The sequence below is a fragment of the Delphinapterus leucas genome, chromosome 13, assembly GCF_059928025.1.
Source record: "Delphinapterus leucas isolate spDelLeu-1000000601 "Yukka" chromosome 13, BTC_Dleu_Yukka2, whole genome shotgun sequence".
NCBI classification, from domain to species: Eukaryota; Metazoa; Chordata; class Mammalia; order Artiodactyla; family Monodontidae; genus Delphinapterus; species Delphinapterus leucas.
This window is the reverse complement of record NC_143141.1, coordinates 73,518,419-73,541,008: the sequence shown is the minus strand read 5'-3', so window position 1 is coordinate 73,541,008 and position 22,590 is coordinate 73,518,419. Positions and strand designations below refer to the sequence as shown.

General features: G+C 45.7%; 1 protein-coding gene across 2 annotated transcripts in view; it reads left to right on the top strand.

Moving 5' to 3' along the window:
* Positions 1 to 22,590, top strand: part of MAPRE3 (microtubule associated protein RP/EB family member 3) — a 47,653-nt gene continuing 25,063 nt past the window's right edge. The window contains exon 1 of one of the 2 annotated variants that reach the window (XM_022574252.3): positions 1 to 189. The gene's annotated coding sequence lies outside the window, so the exon portion shown is untranslated. The remainder of the gene's footprint in view (positions 190 to 22,590) is intronic. The other variant, XM_022574253.3, reaches the window with a different exon arrangement.

Below are 22,590 nucleotides of genomic sequence, written 5' to 3'. Positions count from 1 at the left end.
GGTGGCCGCATCGCGCCTGCGCAGTGCTCTCTTCCCCCGCAGTCTCTGTGCGTTGAAGCCGGAGACCGCGGCGGCCTCTGTTAGGACCCTCCGCCCCAGAGCCGCCGGCCGGAGCCGCAGCCTCAGCCGCAGCGCCCCCGCCGCCTGTCCCCCTCCCCCGCTGCCTCCGCCGGAGCCATCTCGCGCACTGTGAGTCCAGGCCGAGGCGGCTGACGCCGTGGGGCTGAGTCAGCGGGAGGCCCGGGCCCGAGCTGGGGGAGGGGAACCGAGTTGCCCCCCTCGCCTCCCGACCCGCGCACCCGCCCCCCAGCTGCGTCTCCCCCACGCCCGCCTCCCTTCCTCCACCCCTCTCTCCCGGGCTTCCCGCGGCCTCAGCCGTCAGGCCTCCCCGAGCCACTCCCCCTCCCCTTCTCTCCCCACAGACCCACCTTGGGGCTTCTTCCCCGCTGGATGCGGCGCTACCGCACCTCTGCTCTGGACAGACTTTTCCCCAAAAAACTGCCCCCCGTTCGCCCTTGTCCCTTCTCCTTACTCCTCTTGGGCCTGACATCTCCGGCCTCTCGGGTTTTCCCCAGTGATATGCCAGAAAAAGAGTGACAAGGGAGAGAGCGAGGGGAGACTGGGGGGAGGGGGGACGTTGTGCCTGCCCAAACGTTGGGGCCTCAGGTTTCCTACCCACACGCTCCTGCCCCGGCTGGCGTGGGGAAGCAGGTCTGGACAGTACTAGCTGGCTGCTAAGAGCCTGTGGGGCTTTCCGAGTAGATTTGCCGGGAAGCGTTCCGCCCCATCATCATGATGCTTAGTGAGCACTCGCTAGTGCACGGTGGCCTTCTAGTGGGCTGAGCTCTGGCTTTGGCGGGCGCTGTGGAGAGGGACTGGAGAGAGTGGAGGGAGGGGAAGAAAAGGTTGCGTTTGGGAGCTGAAGTTCCTGCGCTTCCAGTGCGTTGTTGTGAATAAGCATCTTGCAGTACTCTTTAACATGCTTTCCATCCCCCCCGCCCCCTTCCCTTCCCCCCCCCCCCCCGCAGTACAACATGGATATAATGGGAGGTTTGGAAACAGGCCTGATACCCGTAGCAAATGCTTACTGTTTGTATATTGAAGGGTTGTGATCTCTGATACCTGTAAATTCCAAGTGGTAACCAACTGGGCAAGAGTGAGTTTTAACATAACATGTGCAGAGCGGAGAAGGAGGAGGAGAACTGAGGTTTCTCTCTGGTGTAGGGCTGAGGCTTGCACCCCCTGTTTCCTGCAGCTGTGTCTCTGTGGGGACTGTCACCTGATAGGGGTTCTAGCATATTTGAACAATTCCCTGGGTTATGTTTGCTACCCATCCACCTGCCCATCGTGCATTCCCTGATCTTGGAATAGAGCAGGATCCCAAACTGTTTTCTTTTTTCGGAAGAAATGGAGCCGAAGTTAGAGTTGGTGCGCACAGCCAGAAGCTGTCTCTTGATAAACGTGCCTCAACTCGAGGGCTCCTAACTACTGTGTGTACCTCATTGCCAACTTCCTTTGATTCTTTTTTTTTTGCTTGCAGATCTCAGTGTACTGTTAGAAAATGTGTGTAAATATCACCCAGTTAAACTGTAGAAGAGGCTTTGGGTTTTTTTACTTTAGGGTGCAAAAGGCGTAGATGGTTCAGTTCTAAAAATCATGGTGAAGAACCCACAAATTTGGAGTTTCTGGCTTGCAAACGGTGAGAAATAACGATTTTGCGCCTTGACTTTGCTCAATCATGGCCTATTGGCAGCCTCCTCAGAGCCACTCCCCGCCCCCATGCCCATCAGATTAGTTTACAGTAGCAAGGACGGCTGTCGCCCTAGTTTTAAACATAGAGATGAAGTTCAGGAAAACTACTGCCCCCGTGCAGCAGCGCAGTTTCTTCTGTTTCGAATGCCAGTCTGGGGTTTGGTGGGATGCACCTGCCTGCGGGGCGATGGGAACTGTGGGGCCTGAGAGTTACATTCCTTCTGTGCGGTCCTCTCTGTGTTGCATAGCTCGCCGAAATACCCGAGCAGGGCAGGAGCAGACAGCTGTGCTGGAGAGCTGCTCCTCCTGGGTTGAGTGTATTTTGGGAATCAGCCATATTACTGGGGTGGAGGGCTGTGAATTAAGAAGCCAGAAGATGTGTCAAGGCTAGATAGATCAGGAGGGTGTGAGTAAAATGTCCCCTTTACAGTTTACTGTGGGATAGGACATTTCCAGAGCATCACAGTGGTTTTTATATAGGTTAATTTGCCTTTAAAATCCATACCTGTATTTTATGAGATAATGATGGAATGCCTTTTAAACTGCTGCTGTTGGGAAACAGGACTAATGCCTGTGTCTCATACGTTGCCTATGCAGTTGTTACTGAGTGTAATTGTTAAGATCAGGGAGAGGGACATGATTTGAACCAAATTAGACCTAAATCTATGTGATCTATGTTGTAGTTTTGTAGCACTATATTTCCTTGATTCTAAGACACACCAGCAATTTACCAGCAGCTTTTAGGTAAACTCATTTAACACTACCAGATCAAAATATATATGTTGAGTCTACGGTGCCTCCTAATTTCAGGAACATTAAAATAGCCAGGAAGCGGCAAGATTTGAAGGAGGGATTTGCGTGTCTTAGAACTGAGAATGATATTTATAATATTCCTAGGGATGTGATGATCCTGAGAGCGCATGCATTGTGAGGACGGATTTCCTTAAGTCCTTTCCCTAAGCCAGCCTACTCTGTGGGGTCGTGTACGTAAGATGATTGACTGCAGTTAGGCATGGCAGTTGGCTATTGAAGAGAGGAAAGTTCCTATGTGGGGATCCATCCCAAGGCCTTCATATGGTACCCTCCAGAAGCAGAGCCAACTAGCTGGCAGCAAACATCGTATGAGCTATACCTGAATTTAGCCAAGTAACATCTTTCAGAAGCTGAGCAGAAAATGTAATTTTTCTGAACCAAAATGCATCTGATTTGTTCACAGACATATTTGTAAAGATCCTAAGGCACGTGTCCTCCCCCACATAGGATGTTAAAAGTGGAGAGGACTTCAGATGGTTCAGTGTTCTCATTTCCAGATTTCGGTATGCGACACCAAGAGTTAGTGACTTGCCTGAGGTCACCCAACTAATGTAGGAAGTATGTGAAAACATTTTGTCAGCTGTGTACACCATGCAAATTAATGTTGGTAGTTATTAGTGGCTGAGTCAGGATTAGAACCCAGATTGCCAGTCTAGGGCTATTCTACAATACCATGTTACCTCATCCCTCATATTTAATATTCTAGACGGTTTTAATAAAAAATAATTTAGTAGTCTGTAATTAGCCCTGTAGACAAGGGCTTGTTTTTTGTCTGATTGCAAAGCCAGGTGAAATTGAGTGTCACACTGTCTAATTAAATATTTATTCTTGCCATCTCAAAACTATTTTTTCCCCACGCATTTCAACTTCAAGGAAGTTTTTCCTTTCTTAAATTTACATCATCTAACGTAAAGCATACGCGAAGGTGGGTGTTTGAAGTCTTCGCAACTTATCTGTGAGGCTACTGCTGTATTCCAGGAAGCAAGGTGGAGAGGGCTGAAAGGGGGCCGAGAGGAGGAGCAAACTGGATTATCTTCCAGCTCCCAGAATGTAACCTTCTGTGGTTCCTGGAAGCCATAGAGATTTCTAACCCCTATCCTTGAGAAAGGGAGGTGGTCTGGCCTCTGGAAGCAGACAAACCTGCGTTCAAATCCCAGTCCCACCACTTCCTGACCATGTGGCCTTGCGTGAGTTATGGAACCTGAGTGCCAGTTTTCTCATCTGCAAGCCTGAAATGATACCCATCTGTTTTACAGGGTGGTTGGGAGGATTAAATGAAAGGAAGTGTGTAGGGTACCTGCTTAATAAGAGATAGCAACCATTAATTTATATTACTAAAGTATAAAATAAAAAATAATGCTTTCCAAATTTTATCATGACCTAAGTCCATCTTGGCCCCCCAGTTCAGCAACCCCCATCTCCCAGCAGGCCTCTCGGTGTGTTTGACATGCACAGAGGGATTTATCCTGTGAAGACCTGGCACTTGCAGTGTTATTTCAACTGCCAAAATAGGAGTATATGAACTGCCCCTTTGTCTCCATGTATTCAGCTGACCTGGTTATCTGAAAGGCTGGCAGGGCGGGAGCAGTTGACTGGGAGAGCAGAGACTTCGTGCGTTTGTGTATGTCATGGTGGCGGTTAGTCCTCCGCTGGGGAGGCCAGTCTGGGGAGTGATCTTAATTTGAAATGGAAAAGCTGCTGAGCTCTCCCTCGTGAGTCAAGCTCGCAGTGGCCTTCATTCAGTTCCTCTACTATTAGAGGTGTAGCTTTAATTGGTGACTGCTCAGATCAGCTCCGCATCTGGGAGATGTGGAGGGCCCAGGAGAGGAGCTATCTGCCTTAGGAGGGAAACCTCCTTGCTAGTGAGGAGAGGTAAAGGGAGGGCATTTGGGGTGGCAACGGTTCCAGATGGAGTCAAGGCAGAGACTGCCACGTAATTAGGGAGCCCGGGGAAGCCATTCAGGTGGGACACAAATGAATTTTTAAGTTCCTAAAAATTTCATTTGGAAAGAAAATACTCATAAATAGGCATCTTAGGACTGAAAATTTAAACACAATAGTTTTAACCTCTGGGAAGTGGAATTTGAGTGTGGAGGAGTGAAAAGGACACTCAAAGGAGAACTCCTTTTTTTCATATATAATTCTATCTGTGAATTGTTGTAAGAAGCATGTGTGCTTTTGTAATTTAATGAAGACCAATAGAGTTGGTATTGGTTGTTTTTCAGTAAGTACATTTTGGTGAGCAAGAAGCAGTTGCCTTTACTTGGAGCCGTCAATGCTTGGGGCAGATAGGGTTAGACTGCTTCCTTCAAACAGGCCAAGCCAGTTTGCACCAAACCAGGCTCGTAGGTAAGGACAGGACCCTCCAAAGTGGCTGCTTCCTGGCAGCCCAGGGTACTTCACTGACCTCCTACCTCACCACCTCTTCCTAGTCTCTTCACTCCCTTCTTGAGAATTGTCCCTTCCTTCTCTTGAACAGTTGAAGTAATCATTGTTATTCTAATAAGCTATTTTAATTTTCAACTATTGATGAAAATGGCATCTGACCAGATGACCTTTATGAAAACTCTGTGCCCCTTACTTAGCATGAAGAGGGCTTGAAGTATAACGGCGCCCAGCTGAAATGCTGACCTACTCTGTTATGGTAGCCGCATTTTAGATCAGATCGGGCTGATAGAGCACCACTTTCCCACAGTGATTTATTAACTGCTTCCCCTAGGAACCACTGATAAACTGACAAAATTATTAGGTATGATTGAGCTTTAATTTTTCTCCTAAGTTGGTCAGTTGTGTTTCCTAGCCAGGTGTCCTGTTTATTATAGAAAGATGACACACCTGTCATTGGACACGTGCTTTGACTTGCTTAACCAAGCGTTAGGATGGGTTATGATGAGTATCCATCACGCAGTCTTCCCTTTGGCCAAGAGTACAGATTTGGGTGACAGTTGGCCAAGGTTGGTGAGGCTTCCTGTGGCCAAGGATGGTTTTTCCTCTGTGTAGAGTGGACTGGCTAATAGTGGCCTAAGTCCAATATCTTGTTCTCACTAGCATCGTGCCCTACCAACTTTCCTAAACGGGTGTAACGTTACATCGGTGTTTTGAGCTCTGGACACATTATTTGCCTGAAGTAAATAAAGATTTGGCCTATCTAAATGTTGTGACTCCACGTAAAATGATTTTTTTCCTGAAACTATTTCTTGTATATAGGAGATACATACCAGTTGTGTGATATGTTTAAAATAACTGAGCAAGAAGCATGGCTTCAAATTTGCCCAAGTAGTTTTGACATTATGTATCAAAAACGTTAAAAGGAGCATATGTTTAGATCAGAGATTGCTGTTCTAGGAATATTGCGAAAATCAGAGATGTATATAAAAATACCTATACAGTGATTTTTATTAATGCAACATTATTGATTATAATCATTATTAATAACATCAAATAGTTAAAACAACCAAAAGGATCAATGATTAGGCATTGGTCAGTTCACCTAGATGAAATACTGCACAGGCATCAAAAATCTTGTAGAATATTTTTTGATATCAGAAACTTTTGATATAATCAATGAAAAAAGGATGCAAAATTGTGTGTCAAGAATGATACCAACTTTATTTTAAAATATATGAAAAGGTACTAGAAGGGCATATGCCAAAACCATAAGTGATTATCTTTAAGTAACGAGATTACTTTTCTTTCTGAGTGCTTTTCCGTGTGTCCCAAACTTTTCTGCATTAAGCAGCTATAACTTTCATCACAAAATTTTTAAACCAGCGATGTGTAGCTTCCATGTAGTAGAACAATCGCTGAGAAAATCTCAAGGTATTTAATTTTTTATTATTTTGTTTCACTATGGTCATGATTCAAGGTAAACACTTCTCAAAGGTGTTCCTTTAGATAGTACTTCATTTCTTCTTTGAGAGAGAGCGTGCCTGGAGTGTTACTGTGTGGGTGTGTGACTTAAAACCGTAGTCTAGAAACTCTCAAGTCCAACCGTCCAAATGAAGTAGTCTCTCTTGACTCAAATGAGATGTAAAAAAAATTATGAAAAGAAAGTGTCTTACAATATAATCTTCTTTGCCTCTTAACTTTTGCTGTTTAGATTTATCAGATTTCAGTAAAACCCCGTGTACCACAGGGCTCCATTTGGGTGGGCTTTTTCTCCCCATGTCTTTGCAGATTCTCTGGTGTCCTGGTTCCCCCATGTCTCAGGGGCCTTATTTGAGGCTTTCTCCCTTGTTTTGGCGGTTGTGCACCTATCTGAACTATCTGTTCTGAAAGACTCCACCCAGGCCTGCAGCAGCCTCCTTCCTCCCTTTGCCCTGGCCATATTCTGTTCCGCCGTCAGCTCAGAGGCCCTTTTTCTTCCAGGCGTGGGTGGAGAAGGTTGGGTGGCCACCTGGCAGCAGAAGCCCACTGCGGGGATGGGCTGGGCGGGTCCCTGGAGCTGCTGACTGTGATGGGAGGGGCTGGCCCGGCCGCTGCTGTCCTCTCGTTCATTCTCCCATCCACGCACACACTGTGCATGATCTCTGTGGCCTGTCCAGTGGGCTGATACCTGCCCTCTACCAGTGGTGGTGTCGGCCCACCTCTGAGCACCGGGACGTAGAGCTGAGGAACCATGTGGTTTATCACACAGCTCGGCCTGTGCTGCTATATAAATGTTTTCTAAGCAGGGTCTGCCTCTTCTTCCAAGTGGTTCTGACTCCCCAGACACCTGTCCCAGACAGGGTGGAGGCCTACCCTGCCACCTAGGATTTTTAGTGAACATGTCTTTGGGTGTGGCTCGCTGGGGACACTCCACCACCTGGAAAGAGCGACTGTGGGAGAAGCATTCATCTTCTCTTGAGGGTGTTGTCCAGGTCACCTGGTAATTTAAATGGTATTTCCTGCCTGGTAAGAAATGAAATCTCAGCTGCTCTGAGTCAGCAGGATCATAGTTGAACTGCTGTGTGTTGTGCCATGTGAAAGGGGCAGGCCTTGGACCACTGGATGAAATTAAATGTCCCTTCCCGTGTGGGGAGTGTCTCACTGAAGGCTTATCTCCCGTGGTGTAACATGCACTGTGTAGCTAGACTTTTCTGCAGCACCAGACTCTTGGCAGACAGCCGTCAGCCCCCACTCCCGTCCCTGCAGATTATTGCCACTTATCAGGGTCTCTGATTCAGTCTGTGATCTGTCCTGATTTTAGATGGGTAGAGTTCACCGCTGAAAGCTCCCAGTTTGGGCATCCTATTAACACCTTTAAGTGACAGGACCACTGCTAAGTACAGAGATGTGTTATGCTGGCCCTAAAATAGCAAGGTACAGTGTTTTGAGAGTTGATAACATTTGTATTCCCCAGACAGTATAGTTTCCAGGTTTATAGGTTATTCGTGTAAATTTGCGTATTGTCTTCTTAAGGCCTTATTCTAAGTATACTCTCAATAAGATCTCTCCAAGTCCTTTCTGTTTTGTATTCTGAGTCATTATGGGGTATAAAAGAAATGAGATTCAGCCCCTGTCCATGAGAAACTTCAGTCTGGTTTGGAAGATAAGGTGGATGTGTGGAATGATTAGCATGCATGACGACACTGGGGGTTGATAATACATCTGTGCTCCTTTGTGGTATAAGCCATGGTCTCTGCCCTTAAGGAACTCAGCTAACATTCTGGCAGGAGAATTGGACACAAAATTATATAAATCGCTATCACACAATGGGGCGGGAACGCCAGCAGTGATGGGAAAGGGTGCTTTGGTAACCCAGGCAGAAGAGTGACCCTGAGCGTGTAAGAGCTGGGGAAGCCTTCAGAGAGGGAAGCATATCGGAGCTGGGTATGCAGGGTAGCACAGGATCCCACCCACCAGAGGACAGGTCAGTAGGAGAGTTGAGGCAAAAGAAATGAAAAGAACGGCATATTGTGAGTCACTGGCACTACAGAGTCTAAATTCAAAAAGGGCTCTGAGAGGAAAATAATCATTGTGAACGGGAGTAATCAGAAAAGACTTCACAAAGGGAGCAGACCCTGAGCGTGTCCTGAAGATGAGAAGGCTTTGAGTAGACAGGACACCAGAGAGGGCTTTCCACGAGGCAAGGTGCCGCGTCTTGGAAGGAGTGACTGGCCAAGGATGGTAAGTAGGTCACCTTTACCAGACTGAGGCTGTGAGAGTTTGCACAACATTGCGAACATTAGTCAGAAATTAGGAAGTTGAAGAGACAGTTTGGAGATAAGTTTTGGTTTAGGCATGGAGAACTAAAGATGACAATTGGAGACATCCAAGTGGAGTGATCACAAAAGCCCGGAAGCTGAGGATGAGGTTGGATGGAGCTATGGGTGTGAGAGTCAACAACACAGGAGCGATGGCTTCCCTGAAAGGGGGTTTCTCCAGGGGTCTCGGATACAGAGCACAAAGAACACAGCCCCAAGTAGTAAGCTTTGAGAATTGTCCATAATTAGGAAAAAAGTGAAGCAATGTGGGGAAGTAGGAGGTTTCAGAGCAAGGGAAGAGAGCTTCAGTGCTGCTGGTTTAACTAGACTCAAGGATCCATCCAGAAGAAAATCATGGCTAGGGTGTCACTCCAGTGAAACGCTGGAGATGGAAGCCAGATTGGGTAGCGTTAAGCAGGGAACTGGGTACAGAGCAAGTAGAGGCAATAGACAGTCACCAGAGAACGGCAACAGGGAAGGGGAGAAAAGTAGTAACCAGAAGAAGCAGCGGGATCAAACTTTTTTTGTTACAATTCTGTTCCTTATCATCAAACATATATAAAATTTTAGTAAGCATGTATTTTTTGTTTATGTAGCTTTTGTGTATTGAAGTGTGCTTCATCTACAGATTTCTCTATATCAGCATAATCCATAGATTTGTCACTGCAAATATCCCATTCCCTCTGTGGTATTCCATTATAGCGATACCAAAATGTGCTTAACCATCAATCTATTATTGGGCAATTAGGGTATTTCCAATATTTTGCAAGCGTAAGTATCTCTGCTCTGAACATCACTGTACAGATTCCTTTTTTTTCCTTTTTGGGTTATTTCTTCAGAGGTATATCCTATAAAGCAGAGTTACTGAGGCAAACGGTACAAACCATGTTAGGTTTTTTTTAATTGACATATAACATTATATTGGTTTCAGGTGTGCAAATAATGATTCAATATTTGAATACACTGCAAAAAGATCACCATGATAAGTCTAGTTAACCTACATCACCATACATAGTTACAATTATTTTTGTTATGATCTTTTAAGATCTGCTCTCTTAGCGACTTTCAAATACGTAATACAGTATCATTAACTATAGTCACCATGCTATACATTATATTCCCCAGGACTTATTTATTTTATAACCAGAAGTTTGTGCCTTTTGACCACGTTCAACCAGTTCCCTCACCCCCACCCCGACCTCTGGCAACCACCGATCCGTTCTCTGTGTCTATGAGTTCAGTGTTTTTAGATTTCACATATAAGCGAGATAATACAGTATTTGTCTTTCTCTGTCCAATTTACTTGCTTTAGCATAATGCCCTCAAGGTCAATCCGTGTTGTGGATGGCAGGATTCCCTTCTTTTCTTTGGATGAATAATATTCCGTTCTGTATATATACCACAGTTTCTTTATCCGTTCATCCACTGATGGACACTTAGATTGTTTCCACATTGTTGTTGTTTTAATGGCCTTATTACACATTGTTCTCCATGGTGATCCAACCAACTTACAATCAGAGTAAGAGTTTAGTATTGACTTGGAATAATTTCTGAAAATAAGGAGACATGATCATGTGTGATGGTGGAAAGGAAAAGGAGTTATTTGAGGAAAATAATCCACATACAAGAGAGAAAGCGAGCAAATAGGAATGATCTTGAGAACACCAGGGAAGGGATAACTTTGCAGGAGAGGGAAGGACTCCCTTCCTCTGAGACTGATAGGAGGAGAGTGTATAGCTCTTTGTACCCCTGACTTGCAGGGTGAAGTCCAGGGGAGATAACTGGAGTTCCTACTAATAAAAGACCTTTCCCTTAGTGAGACAGAGCCAAGGCTGCTTGCTGAGGTCGGGGGCGAGGTCCTGGAGGTCTGAATTAACCACTGTGAGAAATGAGCCTGGGCGTTTGAGAGGTGAATGAAAGTCTTGTTGTGCAAGGGTGAGGGCTGAGTTGGGCCCATGAATTCCTAAGGGCTAAGTCTCTGAAGTCCTCTAGCCTGGAGAAGCAGCAGTAAGTGGGGCAGCACGAGGATGGGGGTGGCTTAGCATGCTCGGGGCAAGGTTTCTTGGGAGGCAGAGTTTGAGATGGCAGTGAAGCAGCTGGCCCTAAGGTCAGAGGTGGAAGGGAGCACTGCAAATCTAAGACAGGCACTGGTTGTCAGCAGAATGAGGGGGAAAGTAAGTACAGGCTCCAGTGAGAACAGAAAGGGGGGTTGGAAGGTGAGTGATGAGCCGTGAGGAGGTTTTTGACAGAGGAAGATTTTAATTTTAAGAGGCTGTTTTTACTTTTAATTATTCACCTTTGTAGAATGTTTGGGGGTGTTTTTGTTGTTGTTTTTTGTTGTTTCTTCCCTTAACATATGGGCACGTATTACTAGCAACATTTTTGTAGCTAAAATCTCTGGTGTAGCGCTCTGCTTCCAGGGTGTGGCAGGATTACCTCTGAGGTTGATGGAGGTGAAACGAAGATGGAGGAGCTTCACAGAGTCCGGCTTGATAAGGGGCTTGCACCATGAGGTGTCTTTGGTTTCAGCCATTGCTCCTGTGGTCACAGCTTGTCGCTACGGAGTGGCACCTAACCACCAGCCCTTATCCACCCACATGGTTTTAGTGTTTAAAACCTGAGCAGGCTGACCTTCCCTAGGCTCAGCAGTCATATTTTCGATGCACTGTTGTGTGGGCCTGGCTGTTTCCGACTCTGCCCGGGAGCCCTACCGAGCCATTCCTCTCTGGCCTCTGTCCGTGAAGGTTCTTCCTCCAGGCAGATACAGCCCCTTGCCAGGGACGCAGTTTTGTGAGTGGACTGTGGGTTCCGTTTCAGCCTCCCTGGGTGCTTTGTGCAGTGTACAAACTGTACAGCTGTATAGAGCAGCTCTGTTTCTCTCTTGCCTGTTTTGAAACTTGGCCTAAGGCCCTTGCCTCCTGCGACCGGTCTCCTTCTCATGTCCTCCTAGATCATCCACTTTGACCCTGACTCTGACTGACACCCTTGGTTGTGGCCTCTATTCCACTTGCCATATTCACATTACCATCATACCGCACAACTAAAGTGCTTTACACAGCTGACCATGCATAGCAGTCACAGGGGCCAAGCAGGGAACTGAGCAAGGTGGAAACACATGGAAAGGGAGTGCCAACATCAACACAGGGACATGGAAAAGCCAGGGCCAGCGCTCTGCATCCTTTCCAGGGCCTTCAGCTGAGTCTAAACCTTGCCTGGACATTTTGTAAATGGTGTTTCATTAAAGCCAGGACTAAGCAGGAGTACGGCTCCCAGCCAGTCCCTACCAGGAAGGAACAAACAGCTCGCCAGTGCAGGCCTCAAGCCAGGTGGGGTAGGCACTAAGGTGCATTGTTTTGCATGGAGAATTAAACGGGCCCTTTGTAAACATAGCCCCCTGCCGTTGCTCCTTTCTCTTGCCTCCTAGTCAGCCTAGGTCTGAATAATTAGCCCTTGGCCCATCAGTAGCAAAATGAAGAGGAAGACTACAGCTAATAGGCTGCAGCACGCTTGAGAACCTTGAACTCGGAGTTAGGAGACTTGGGCTTAGAGTTACGCGACCTTGAACAAGGCACATCTCTTCCTTGATCCCCACTCTCCTTTTCTATTAAATGAGGGGTCTTTGCATATGCTGTTCTCTCTGTCGGGAGCATTCTTTCCTGGCCTTTTTGGGCCGAGTCTCCGTAACCTCACTGTGTCTTGGCCTAAATGTCCTTCCCTAGGGGAAAGTGTTCTGTAACCTCCATCCTCACTCCACTCTATGTTGGGGACCCCACGACAGGGTTTTTCAAATGGTAGATTACAACCACTAATTGGTTGTGAGACCAATTTATTGGGTTGTAACCAGCATTTTCTAAATGAAAAGACCAGGGAATTCCCTGGTGGTCCAGTGGTTAGGACTCCGTGCTTCCACTGCAGGGGGCACAGGTTCAATCCCTGGTCGGGGATCCCACAAGCAACGTGGTACAGCCAAAAAAAAAAACAACAACAACAAATGAAAAGACCAGAAAATATCAGAGGGCATCACTCATAGTAAGAGTAAGAATTGTTTAATGGAACTTTTGTTTTATTATCTGTGTCTGGGTGTGTGTGTTTGTGTATGTATTGGATTGAATATAAAATGTATCTTTCACTAAGAGGCAGAAAGCCATTGCTTTCAAAACACCCTAGTCGTATATGTTTACTATACAGCACTTAATGAGACTATAATTACATAGTTATTTGTATGATTTTATGACTACTTACCTATTTCACTAGGTAACAGGCTTCATGAATCAAGGATCAAGACTGACTGACTCATCCATATGAGACCTAGAAATTGTGGAGGCTCAACAAATAATTGCTGAACGAGTGGATTTCTGAGGGGTACTTTGTTGCTGTCAGTCCTTAGTTCTGTGAGGCAGTTCCTAGGAGTGACTAGATAGTGGCTGCAATAATAAACCAAAAGCCCTCACATTCGTCCCTACTGGACAAAAGTAACAGAAGGAGCGGCTCTTGGACCTCTCGGTCTCCACGTTAGCAAGGAGTGGCACCGGAAACCGGGAAGGCCAAACCAGCTCCCCTGAGAGGGAGAAGGGAAGAAGAGGACAGATACCACCACCCTATTCAGCAAGGCCTAACTTGGGCAGAGGTACCTTTCCAGTAACAGAGAGACAGGACGTTCAGAGACCAAACCCTCCACGTAATCTGTGCTCACATAAAGACAAAGGCGACTTGCCTAGTGTAAGCTCTCCCAAGGGCCCATTTCCCACTCTCCTGGGTATGGGCGACCAGCCCATGACCCAGGAGTCCCCTGGGTTCCCAGGATAGACTCCAGAGCTCCTCTCCCCCCTGTAGCGCCCTCACCCCGCCCCCCAGCTTCCAGAGAACTTATCTGCTTCTTGAGGCGTCTTTCCGAACCTAGCCAGCCTCACAACAGGTAGAATCAGTACCCTGCGCCTTCCCAGACGTGGCAAGCCTCTGACTGTAGCCCAGAGGACTCCCCATGGCCTGGAAGGCTCCATTAGCAAGACCCAGCCAGGCACTGCCTTGGCCCAGAGCTGTTCTGGGATGTGCTAAAGATCGTAACTCGAGAGGGCTTTGTTTCCGAGGCCCTGAGGCCCTGTCGGGAGGACTTCAGGAGGTCCGATTTGCTGCTTCATCTTCAGAGTTCAGCATCTGAACTCAGATAGTTCTGGCAGCGTCTAGCTGCTCTGTGGAAACCATGTTACTTCCTGCCTGGAGCAGATGACCCCTTTGGGAGGGACGAGGGGATAATAACTAGATGTTTTAGAGCTCCTAGAACTCTTTGGTCTTCTGGCATCGACAGCCCCTTCTAAAAGTCTCTCCCGAGAGGCTGCCAATTGGCTGCCTTAGGAAGCTTTCTCAGGCACCCGAGCCGCCCTTGGTGGTTGAGGGCAGGAGGCGAGCTAAGAGAAAGGACCGAGAAGCCTTTACTACAGGTTGTCCCTAAACAGCAGCCGCCTCTCGCCTCTGGTCCTTTGCCCCCTGTTGGAGATTTAGGGTTTGGAAAAGGATTCTTCAGAGAGCTGCTAGGTCCTGTCATTCCTCTGAACAACACCCTTGAGAATTTTTGTATCACTTGTCTCATTCTCACCCTAATAATCCGTGCGTCCTAATTTGTATCCATACGTTAGCTTTCCTATGAATTAAAAGAAAAATTATTCTCAAAAATCACTGTCACCTAGCCCATATTTCAGAAAAATTTCTTAGAGCAATGTGCGTTTAACTAATGCCTTTAGTGTCAAAAAAACCTTTTCTGGATAACAAATGTAAGTCAAAGTTCCCTTTACAATATTTTAAAATTAAAACATCACAGAAATGCTTAATGTAGAAAGTAGAAGTCTTCCATAACCTTGTCCCCCAAGGAGAAATCAGTGCCACAATTTTGTTGAATATTCCAGCTTTTTTTCTGCATACATACTCTAACGTATTTATTATTTCTTTCTAAAAACACGAGATCCTACTATTTTTCATTTATAGAAAAAATGGAAAAGATAGAAAAAAGTAAACAAGGAAATTAAAGCCGTTGTAATTCCACCACTCAAACAATAGTGGCATCAAGGGGTGGCCATGGTGGGCTTTAGTACTGCCCCCTTGCAGAGCCGCCCAGGTGAACCTATAGTCCAAACACAAATGTGTGTGGTTCTGCAAACACAGTTTCAAGACTCTCTTCTGTCTCCCTCTTCCCACCAGATTACCAGCCCCAAGCCCCTCCATGCACAAAACCTGTTGCCACCTCTGTTGTTTGCTACGGTGAATGCATTGCTACATTTTCTTCCAGTTTTTAATTACGTTAAGATCCTGTCCACTTACAATGTCTCCAGTAGTCATGGTCAAGAACCAGTGCAAGATACACGTGGAAAGCACTTTCCATTGTCCCAGGTAACATCATATTTGGTTTTGTCCCCAGTAGCACTATTTCCAAGACACTGAAATAACGTCAGGGAACTTTGTTTTGAATTCATCCCTGGAAGATGCTTTCACTGTGCTAGTGAAGAAGCTGAAACATAGGGCCAGTGACTTGTTTAAGCAGAATAAAACTCTGCCTCAGCTAGACTTACCTACAGATGTCTAAATGTGTCAGGATTGCTAGCTGAATTGCCTAAATTCACTGAAACACCGAAGGAGCAGAAGGGACATTCCCAGGTTCTGAATTCTTCCTTCCCCAGCCTAGTTATCAGCTGCCTAGTACCGTTTAGAAAGATGCGCTTCAGCCCTGAGGGAGGTTAGGGTATGTGCTGTTGAAACTCTTTTCTTCCCTTTGGGGAAGGATGTTGGCTCTTCCTCAGAGTCAGTCCGAATCCCACCTGGGCCATCCTCCCAGCTCACGAGATGTTTCACGGTATTCTAGTTCTAGGTTCTCTTCTGTACATCTCATTTCTCCATGTTCTGACAGTGTGGATCTGAGTAGGTGAAGCCATCCTCGTAGAGGTAACATGGCAGAGGTAGGCTCCACCACCTCAGGTCTGGCCTAGGCCAGTGCCAAGGTCACAGAACAACCAGCATAACCCAGAGCCATCTCCACAGAGTAGGAGAACAAAGAGGGACTCCTCAGCTTAGAGAATCCAAGTGAGAGGAGATATGATCAGTCTGTGTATTAGTTTCCTATTGCTGCTATAACAGATTACCATGAACGTAGTTGCTTAGAACAATGTAAATCTATTATCTTACAGTTCTGGAGGTCTGAAATAGGTATAGTGGGCCAAACGTTGTCTCCCCAAGTCCTAATCCTCAAAACCTGTGAATATTACCTTATACGACAAAAGGTGTGATTAAGAATCTTGAAAGGGGGTGCTTACCCTGGATTATCTGGGTGGGCCCTAGATTCGGTCATAGGTATCCTTATAAGTGAGAGATGGAGGGAGTTTTGAGAGAGAAGAGGAGGAGACAGTGTGACCACAGAGGCAGAGATTGGGGTGATGTGGTCACAAGCCAAGGAATGCCTGGAGCCACCAGAAACTAGAAAAGGCAAAGAACAGATTCCCCCTAGAGCCTGCAAAGGGAGTGCAGCCCAGCTGACACCTTGATTTTGGACTTCTGACCTCCAGAACAGTGAGAGAATAAATTTCTGTTCATTTAAGCTATCCAGTGTGTGGCAATTTGCTACAGCAGCCCTAGGAAACCAATGCAGTGGGTTAAAAATCAAGGTGTTGGCAAGGCTGTGTTCCTTCTGGAGGCTCTAGGAGAAGATCCTTTCCTCGCCTTTTCCAGCTTCTAGAGGCTGCCTGCATTCCTTGGCTTGTGGCCCTGCATCACTCCGACCTTGGCTGCCATCATCACATCTTCTCTCTTACCCCTCCCTTCCCCCTTATAAGGACCCCTGTGATTATGTTAGGGCCACCTGGATAACCCAGACTAATCTTCCCATCACAAAATCCTTAACTTAATTAATCTGCAAAGCCTCTTTTGCCACTTAAGGTACCATATTCACATGTTCCAGGGATTAGGACGATGACATTTTGTGGGGGCCTACCACAGTCTGCAGATCCTAAAGGGTGTGGGTAAGAATGATGGATCCGGGCTTCCCTGGTGGCGCAGTGGTTGAGAGTCCGCCTGCCAATGCAGGGGACACGGGTTCGTGCCCCAGTCCGGGAGGATCCCACATGCCGCGGAGCGGCTGGGCCCGTGAGCCATGGCCGCTGAGCCTGCGCGTCCGGAGCCTGTGCTCCGCAATGGGAGAGGCCACAGCAGTGAGAGGCCCGCGTACCGCAAAAAAAAAAAAACAAAAAAGAATGATGGATCTGTTTACCACATCCCTGAGTGTTCAAATTAGATGCTACTCCCTGAAGTGAGAAAGGCAGTATCAAAGGAAACACGTCTTTTGCAGAGGTAGTAAACATGGAATGCATTACACTCACAGGTTCTTCTAGGCAGAAAATGGTAATAAATAAATAAATAAATTTTTTAAAGAGATGGGGTATGAACGTGAGCTAGGCAAGGTGAAGTTCTCCCCTTAAGCTTTCGAGGTGACGACATGTGGCGGGGGTGTCTCCTACAGCCTTCACCTTTGGTGCTTATCAAGCAGCCTAGCTGAATGGGTCTGTAAGGGCATTTCATGCAGCCATCAGTCATAGAACTGTTGCCCTGTTGGAGATGAGCCAAAGGATGAGTCACAAGAAGTATACATGGTACTGGGGTTAGAGGTAATGGGGCAAGTTCATTGTAATGGCTTGGGGAGTTCAGCATGCAGGGCATGTGGGAGATGTTATGGCTCCATCGTAAAAGATGGAAGTGGTTCATGGGGGTGTTGGTCAGACGGGAGAGTGAGAAGCTGAAGATCCACCGTTTGAAACATATTTCCACCTAGAGGGGTCAGTACTCAAGAGAGAGCAACCCAGTAATAGTTGCTCTTGAAGGCAGGTGGAATTACTCGAGGCAGTCTGAACACACATCAAGACCATCAGAAGCAGAGTCCCCATTCTGCTCCTACCCGTCTCTCTGACTGTGGGAAATAATTATTTCTTCCTCAGAAGTGAATAAAACTTCCTCCTTGGAGAGGATGATAAGTCATTAATTATTCATGTTTGTTTTCATATTTACAGATGAAAGGCATGCTGACTTCAAAGAAGTAGAGTTAGGACAGGAGGAAGAGAATTAATTCTCAACATTAAAATTATCTACTAGAAAACACTCAAGGCCTATTTTGAAAAGGTTTTTCGTGATTGAATATAAAGCTGGAGAGTGTTCAAAGGAGATTTGACAACCAATAAAGGGATCAGAGGATAGTCCGTTAGGGCAGAAGTGTTTGTGTTCCTAACCACTCAAACTCGTTTCTAGGACGAGCCATTAGACAAAGGTGTCCTACGTGCTTGTGAAACACGATGAGAAGTTATGATGAGTGCTTTGGAACCTCGCCAGATAATTAATGGCTTAATTCTGCTTCAGCTCCTCTCTTCATAACACAAAGGTCTGAGACTCCAATTAATGAATTTCACTTTAAAAAGAAGCAGCTTATTGGATACATGCTCTAGTTTAGCGCATGAAGCTCAAGGTAGGGGACAAAAAAGAACCCATCATCCTAGGGCCACCTGTCTATAGACCACACTACTGTCCTCTCCTAGGCAGACGCACCGGCTGGAGGCCAGGCTCTAACTGCCAGTGCCACCGTTACGTGGTGTGCCTCTTGGCTCACTGGCCTGAGCAGCACATCAGGAAACACCCACCAAGCTCCGGAGGCCCTGGGCAGCTCCTGCTTGGTTGTTACCAGGGGAGAAATGGCTTGTCTCTGCTGTGAGCTGGATACTGTGCAGGATGCTTTCCACATACTGCCTCGATTAATGAGAAAAGTGATCCAAAGTCTGTAATTCAGGGGAAGGGACAATAATATCATGAACAGGATGAAAGGCAGGTTTGAATTCTGTTCTCAACTTCCGTGTTCACTCACTGTGGTAGGAAGTTGAGTTCCCCAGTGCCTCTATGTATCCTTCTATAAAATGAGGCTGTTACCTGTTCCCATCACCCAACCATGATGTCAACATTGGGAATACTTTGAACTTCTCAGATGAAAGATGATATAAAACTACAAAGTGAAAAGTTGGTGTAGGAGAGGACGCTAGAAGGCTGAGAATGAAATGGCCAAGTGAGAGTAAAACGTAAGGATGCCAGGATTTTCTCCTGTGCCACCACGGGGGCTTTCTGGGCCTTCCATTTGCCTTGTCTTATGGAGGATGGTGTGAATCCACACTATCATAGAAGGGGAGACAGACTAGTGTACTGGTAAGAGCAAAGACTTGGGTTCGCCAACCTGCTGAGTCTCAAGGTAGGAGACAGCACAGCTAGTTTTAAGAAACTCCCAAGGTGCTTCTGATGCACAGCAAAGTTCGAGGAACAGCGTGTTCCAGACTGCTGATGGTCCCTCAAAGACGCTGTGTGTTTCCACACCTCGCAAGCGCGCTCGGGCTGTCCCCGCTCCCTTCCTTCATCACAAGCATCGGCTTCTCTTACTATGATGAACTCCAGTTCTTCTCTCAAGGCCAGATCACATATCACCTTTTGCCCAAAACTTTCCCTAACCTTTTCAGAGAAATTAATTATTCTTGAGTACAAAAGACTATGCAACCATCAGAGAATGAGGTGAACCTCTGTACACTGCATGGAAAAGTAACCATGACATTTTTAAAGGGAAAAAAGGTCATAGAATGTTTATATTTTCTTTAAACAATGGAACAAATGTGTGTATACGTAGTTTGAGTATGTATATTAAAAGATCTGAAGAATACGCATACCTGATACCAGGACATTTTTTTTATTTTATACACATCTATAGTATTTGAATTTCAATACCACTTTTTTACTTTTTCAAATTCAATAACAATTAAAGTGATTACCAAGGGAGTAATTGCTCAAATAATTACCAGGGAAGAATGGATTGGCTTTATAGCCCCTGTACGTGTCATCATTCTGTGTGTCTCTCTCCGTGGGTCAGCTGTGAGCTCCTTGATGGCAGCGGCCTCATCCTGTTCATCTGCCTGCCACCGGTGCCCGACACTGTCCCTGACACGTGGTGGACACACAAGGTGTACTTACTGAATTTAGAAGACCTAAAACAGAGTCCGGGGAGGCTTGGTTGATCAGCCCCAGGACCGTACATATGAAAATTGATTTCCTGTCCTTCCCCACCACCAACAACCCTCACACATCCTTCCTTTATGCCAACTTCCTATGGAAAACTGGATGTGTATAATTGTTTAGCCTCATGATTTGGGGAAATCAGAAACTGTTATTCCTTCTGTAAGTAAGGGAGAAGAATAAATGAGATATGTTCATATTTATTATATTTACATCTAAAAACTACAGCAATGCTTTTTGTCCAAAAAAGGTTTTCAAGTCATATTTTATGGGAAGCAGGACACTCATTCTCACTGAGTAATGTTCTCAGATTTTTTTTTTAATACTAACCTATTCTAGAAGTTGTGGATGGATTGTTTGAGGGGAAGAGAAAACAGATCTCTCAACAAACATTAAGCACCTACTTTGCACCATGCTTTAGAATTAAAAATACTAATGTAAGTCACTGCCCTTGCCCTGAATTCATGTTGTAGTTTTAATACACCCTGCTATAATCACTTGGTGCGTATGGGTGTGACTCCCTGCCCAGTGAAATGGCAGGTTGAGGACCAGCTGCCGAGCCCTCTGCCCCCTTCTCAGCCTTACCAACACTGATGCTTGCTAGATTTAGGAAATACGGCAGTTCTGGTACTTTGTCCTACTAGTGTAGGCCCAGCTTGGTCCTGGCCACTGGTTGGGTCTGAAAGTTCATGCTCAGCAGGAAAGCCAGAACTATAATGGACACCTTAAGAGCCACGTTCTCCTGCGTAGAGGGTGGGCTTTTCCCACAAGACAGAAACTTACTGAGAATATTGACGTTAAGGAATGCTTCCAGATACCTCAGGATTTGGCTAGAGCCCTAATCTTTGTAGGTGGGAGCTGTCCAACATTTCAGCATACTTTTGCATCGGCCTGCTTTGAAAGAGGTGTATTGACGATCGATCTGTCTGTTTTCACTGTTTTGTTTTGTGCCATATTCTAAGGGAAATGACACAGCTCAGGATCTAGCCTCTCAGGTCTTTAGATCTGATACTTTAATGATCAGCTCTACTTAAGGTCACTAAGCCCTGAGAAAACCGACTTATATTTATTTGCTCAGGCGCATTTGTACCGGAAAGTACATTTAATACAACAAGGGATATACTTCTTCCCTATACGGGGCCTTGAAGATCAGAAAAGCAATCAGAGCTTGCTCTGTGAGCATAAAATCAGAGCAAATAGAGTTGCAAGATGTTAATAAATGATATATCATCACACTCTGGTCAAGCTTAATTAATTCTCCCCTCTCCACTAGAAGAGGCACTGTCCTAGTGACTAGAATGCCAGTGTCGACTAAACAGAGTGCCACTCCTTGGATAATGTTAAAATTGCACTAACATAGTTTTACTTTCCAGGCACTTTTTTTTTCTAGGTCCCACAATAACCACCCCTCCGTTTATTATTACCTTTACAACCAGATTCTACATAATGACATGTGACAGTTTTTCTAAGTTTGTAGCTTATTTTGCATTGATAAAGGTGCTGCCTTGTGACCTCTAGGGAGAAGTATTTGTCTTGTTTACAGTATCTCCAAGTCACACTATTCCTCATGATAGGTAATCCTGTCTATACCATGTAGATACTTGTTAGCAGGGATCAGTAGACATTTTCTGTAAGGGCCAATATTTTACACTTCGCCACCTGCACAGTCTCAGTCAAGACTATTCAGTTCTGCTGTTGCAACATGAAAGCAGCCACAGACAATACGTAAATGAGTGAGTGAGTGTGGTTGTCTTCTGATAAAACTTTGTTTACAAAAAAAGGGAGCTTTATGCATAAAACTGATAACTAATAAGAACCTGCTGTATAAAAAAATAAAATAAAATTCAAATACTAAAAAAAGGAGCTCTAGCTCATAATTGCTGACCCCTACTTACTAGTCATAATCACCGAGGGGGCTCGTTTTTGTCCTTTCCTGACTTTACTTCAGTCCTCTTTTATCATAAATATTAATATGATGCTTAAGTCTTCAAAAGAGGTTTTTACTCTCCCCTAAGAGGACCAGGAATCCTTAGAGAAATGGCTTTTTCCAGGATGGAGGCAGGAGAGGTGCAAGTTGAGCCTGGAGCATCTTTTTACACCAGAAAGTAAGGAACTTCTCCAAGAATGTTGGGGATGTGTCATAAAAGACATAGGAACCAGCTGAAAGGGGCTCCCAATGGCCAATACTGGGACAGTTTGAGCATCCAAATAAATGATAGTAATGTATTATAGCCCCTTGAATAAAATAATCTGTGAGTTTATACTGATCTAAAGAGATAAATGAAAAATAAATGGAGGGGAATGATGGTGTTAATGATGGTGTTAGGAGAAAAACGTGGTTCTCAAACAGGTTGGAGGTCAAATAAGAATCACTTGGCGAGCTTTTCCACATACCTGAGCCTCTTTTTAGAGAGGGTGTGTGTGTGTGTGTGTGTGTGTGTGTGTGTGTGTGTGTGTGTGTGTGTTGGAAAATCTCTCTCTGGGAGACACTGCTGAGCCTTCCCTGTTTGGAGACCACCAATGTTTGGGCCATAGAGGACAATGGGAAGACAGCAGATGGGAGTATTGTATCTTGAGTCTGCTTGGCCCATTCATGCCTGTCCATCGTGTCTATTCCTTCTGTTATCCTTATCAGAGTGTATGGTCTTCTTGGAAGCTGGTGGGTCCAAAAAGTGGAGCTCTTGCCTCTGGGGTCCTTGAGCAGCCATGAGAAATAGATGAGACATTAGGAGATTGATGTTTCCTTAACCAGCAGGGACCACCGCCTACAATG